The sequence below is a fragment of the Diaphorina citri genome, unplaced genomic scaffold, assembly GCF_000475195.1.
Source record: "Diaphorina citri unplaced genomic scaffold, Diaci psyllid genome assembly version 1.1 scaffold2764, whole genome shotgun sequence".
Classification (NCBI taxonomy): domain Eukaryota; kingdom Metazoa; phylum Arthropoda; class Insecta; order Hemiptera; family Psyllidae; genus Diaphorina; species Diaphorina citri.
Window position 1 is genome coordinate 15,601 of NW_007380181.1, and position 5,000 is coordinate 20,600.

Genomic DNA, 5,000 nt, shown 5'->3' on the forward strand with positions numbered 1-5,000 from the left:
CCCCCCCCAAAGTCATATCTAAAACCCCCAAAAAGTACTTTTCATTACCATCGGAGTAAAGAGTAGCTGTATTTTGACCTCATTTTGGTCGTTTTCGACCGCTTTTTGGCGATTTTTAATAGCTCTACTGACTAAAAGGTTAGAGATATCGCAAAAGTTATAAGAGAAGCCACCAAAATCATATCTAAGGTACCCAGCTAAGCATAATTTAATAGGATAAGGAAAGTCGTGTGATGTTCACACCAGATTTTTTTTTTCGTCTCTTTTTCTTTCATAACTTGTCCTCTTGATTTTCATTCTTCTCTCTTTTTCTCTCGGTTCATGTAAAACACGCACCCACTAGTTATTGGCCCCTCAGTGAGTTCACCCCCTTAAAGTCTGTTGGGTTCTAAACTTTCTTGTAGGAAATAAACTTATTGGAAAGGAAAACTTGTTGGAAATGTACTTGTAGGAAGGAAAAAAGGAACTTTATTTGAAGGAAAATTGGGATGTACAGGATTTGGACATTTTTCTTAAAAACTTTAGATTTTTTCTTACTGCTTTGGGAAACACTAAACAACTTGGTTGCCTAGTAACATGATGTAAACATCAGGCGGTCCGTTGATTGGAACCGAAAATTAGGCGGGTGGTTCATCAGTACCGAACAAAGTCTGTACTACACAAACATTTTCACATCCAAGGTTACAGTACAGACTTATGGGGAGTGGACTTACTGAGGGGCCAATAACTAGCAAGATTTCTACATGGGTCAATAACTGGTACACTTGCTCTATTTCCTGTAAATCTGTATGTCCTTTTTCAACATCCCAAGATTTTCTAAGATAGAGTAGATAAATAATAATAATAATAAATTTGACGTGTACCTGAGTGAGTAACTATGGCTGGTTACTGTTGAATAAAAGAAAAAGAAAAGGGGGTCGTGAATAAAAAAGAGGGCTACGATTGAGCGAGGTCAATTGATATGGAAAGCTGATCAATTGGTATAGAGAAAATATGGGGAGTGGGTGAAAAAAGCTACGAGTTGGGCTGGGGTCGTGGATAAAAGAGTCACTATTGTTGGGGTATAGAAAGAAAATTGAGGGTGTTTGGGGTCGTGGATAGAAGAGTCACTAGTTGGGCTGGGGTCGTGGATAGAAGAGTCACTAGTTGGGCGCCAATTGATATAGAAGGATAGGATTGCCAATTGATATAGAAGGAAGAAAGGGTTGCCTTACGATGGGCGCCAATTGATATAGAAAGAGTAGACCTCCATAACGCCATCATCTCCACTTCTCCAAACTGCAGTCTTCAAATTGATATAGAAGGATAGGATTGCCAATTGATATAGAAGGAAGAAAGGGTTGCCTTACGATGGGCGCCAATTGATATAGAAAGAGTAGGGGATAACCCATCCTTTATACCAAAAGTTGATAAGCCAAACCAGTGGAGGTCGTCTGTGGATTAGACGAGGCTTACATAGACGAGGCAGATTCTGTGTCCCAATCTGAAAACTATCTATAATGGAAATGACGAAGATGAATGATTTGAACTTATCAACTATTAAGAAAGAGAGAGAGAAATAGAAAAAGAGATAGGAATGAAGGAATTGAGTAGAGGGAGAGAAGAAGAGGAGAGAGGGAGAGAGAGAGAGAGAGGGGAGATGGAGAAATAGATGAGCGAGACAGAGAAGGAGAGGATGAGGAAGGACATAGTATGGCGGGGGAATGGGAGGGGAAGGAAGGAAGAGGAGAGTGGAGGGGAAAGAGAGGGAGAGGGGAGAATGGGAGGAGGAGAAGGTAGAGCGTAATTCAAAACTGTACGAGGCATCATAAATCACGTCTCTCCCAAAATATAAATTAATATGAAACTTCCTCCGTACCTAAGTGTACCTAACATACTCCCTTTTCATGTACCCCCTCCCATTTTCCTCTTCTCCCCTCTTTCTCTCTCTCTATGTCTTTCCTCTTCTCATTCATTTTCCCTCTCACAATATCTTCTTCCCCTCCCTTCATCTTTTAGTCTCTCTCTCTCTCTCTCTCTCTCTCTCTCTCTCTCTCTCTCTCTCATTCTTTCTCCTTCTGTAAATTTCTCCCACTCCCTACCTTTCTATTCCTATTTTTCTGTCTCCTTCTTACTCCATTACCTTTTCCTCTTTTTACTTTCCTTATCCTATAGGAAAGTAGGTAATGTAATCGGGTCAAATTTTCGATGGTCAGTTTTTAGTGTCAAAACGCGTTTTGAGGTCCCTAAAGCCTAAATTCAAAGTTTCAGCCATTGGTCCGTGTGTGTGTCTGTCTCTCTGTCCGTCTGTCTGTAAACAAAATATTTCGAGAACGGTAAGAGCTAGAGACTTGAAATTTGGTATGTAGGTCACAAACGTGACAAGGATGCAGCACGAAACTTAAGGTTGGCGGCATTTCGGCCGCTTTTTGGCGGTTTTCGGCTCTACTGACTAAACTGTAAGAGATATCGAAAAAGTTACTATAGAACACCCCCCCCCCCCCCCACCTAAAACCTTTACAATCGGAGTAACGGTTAGCTGTATTTTGACCTCATTTTGGTCGTTTTCGACCGCTTTTTGGCGATTTTTAGCTCTACTGACTAAATGGTTAGAGATATTGCAAAAGTTATAAGAGAAGCCACCAAAATCATATCTAAGATACCCAGCTAAGCATAATTTAATAGGATAAGGAAAGTCGTGTGATGTTCACACCAGATTTTTTTTCGTCTCTTTTTCTTTCATAACTTGTCCTCTTGATTCATTCTTCTCTCTTTTTCTCTCGGTTCATGTAAAAACGTACCTACTAGTTATTGGCCCCTCAGTGAGTTCACCCCCATAAGTCTGTATTACACAAGCATTTTCACATCCAAGGTTACAGTACAGACTTATGGGGAGTGAACTTACTGAGGGGCCAATAAATAGCAAGATTTCTACATGGGTCAATAACTGGTACACTTGCTCTATTTCCTGTAAATCTGTAGGTAGGTATGTCCTTTTTCAACATCCCAAGATTTTCTAAGATAGAGTAGATAAATAATAATAATAATAAATACAGTTTCTTTGTGTTATTATGTCACAACTTTGGTGCTCACTGCAGCATTGTAGGATTTTCCCAATATCTCGATAATCCTAAAATCCAATGTTTACCTACCATGCTGGCATCGGTCACTATGCGCATTTATATGTCATAGCTACTCATTTTCTTCACGAGGCTGAGTGGGCCCCGCAACAGCCAGTCACGGAATCCATAGCTACTGATTTTCCTCACGAGGCTGAGTGGGCCCCGCAACAGCCAGTTACGGAATCAATCATTTGCATGATACAAATTTCTTGACTCCGCCGGGAATCGAACCCGGGTCTCCCGCGTGCAAGGCGAGCGCAGTGACCACTACGCCATGGGAGCTGACAAGATAGAGTCGATACTCGTATAGGTTTATTTTTACAACTAAATCCAACTGGACATTAAGACAAGTTTCCTACGAGTAGTAAGTTTTAGTAAGATAGTATTAACAACAACTTTTCCAGCAACTCACGATCATCGACTGACTTGTCCATTTATGTCGATCATCGACTGACTTGTCCATTTATGTCAATCATTGAGTGACTTGTCCATTTATGTTGATAATCGACTGACTTGTCCATTTATGTTGATCATCGACTGACTTGTCCATTTATGTTGATCATCGAGTGACTTGACCATTTATGTTGATCATCGACTGACTTGTCCATTTATGTTGATCATCGACTGACTTGTCCATTTATGTTGATCATCGACTGACTTGTCTAGCAACTCAGCAACTTTCTCGACAACTTTTTATTTCGACACGTCTCAAGTTTAGATTCAGCTTGAAACTTTTTCCTCTATAGGGTTGTCTACTCGTATAGGTTTATTTTTACAACTGAATCCAACTGGACATTAAGACTAGTTTCCTACGAGTAGTAAGTTTTAGTAAGATAGTATTAACAACAACTTTTCCAGCAACTCAGCAACTTTCTCGACAACTTTTTATTTCGACACGTCTCAAGTTTAGATTCAGCTTGAAACTTTTTCCTCTATAGGGTTGTAAAAGACACACACGTAAAAAACCCTAAAAAAAAGAAAAAAAAAATCAAGTTTTCTTTCTGTTTTCTTGCCTGCTCATTTCGCATTATCTCTTGACTCTTGAGTGCTTGTTCTAATTTTGATGAATTTGTGCAAAAACAGACTTCATCTTTTTACTTTCCATTATTTATTTTTGTCCAACATATTGGAATTATTATTAATTAGATTCATATTAGACACCCAAATTAGATAATGGCTTACCTTATTTTATAGTTGACTAGGGTTCTTAGTTGGGGATTATTATTTACACCGACTCGAGTTTCGCCTCACTCGTAGGCTTTTTCAAGATGACTGAGGTTGGTCTTCCATCTTTAGTCTATATTACTGAACAGCTGATTCAAGATCACAATGCACGTCCAACACCTACGCAAACAACAACAAACCAACCTCAGTCATCTTGAAAAAGCCTACGAGTGAGGCGAAACTCGAGTCGGTGTAAATAATAATCCCCAACTAAGAACCCTAGTCAACTATAAAATAAGGTAAGCCAACATATTGGAAACTGAAATAAGTTTCTATTACATTTTCAGGTTTCTTTGGCCTTTTGGAAGCCGCGTACTAGGAGTTCCTATTTCAAAAAGAGGTCTACAGTTAGGCCCCATAAGAGCTATTATTTCAGAGAGAGGTCTACAGTTCATCGAATCCGGTATACGTACACAAATCATTGCACACCTGTCAACAACATAATAAAATATCTCCTTGTACAGATAAAACTTGGTACAATTCAATAAAGGAGAAAAGGAGGAGGAGGAGGAGGAGGAGGAGGAGGAGAAGAAGAAGAAGAAGAAGAAGAAGAAAAAGAAGAAGAAGAAGAGGAAGAAGAAGAATTAGCGGGAGGAGGAGAAAAAGAAGAAGAACAAAGAAAAATAGAGACGAAAAAGATAGAGTTCTTAAAGTTCTTATGAAGGAGGAATGAAC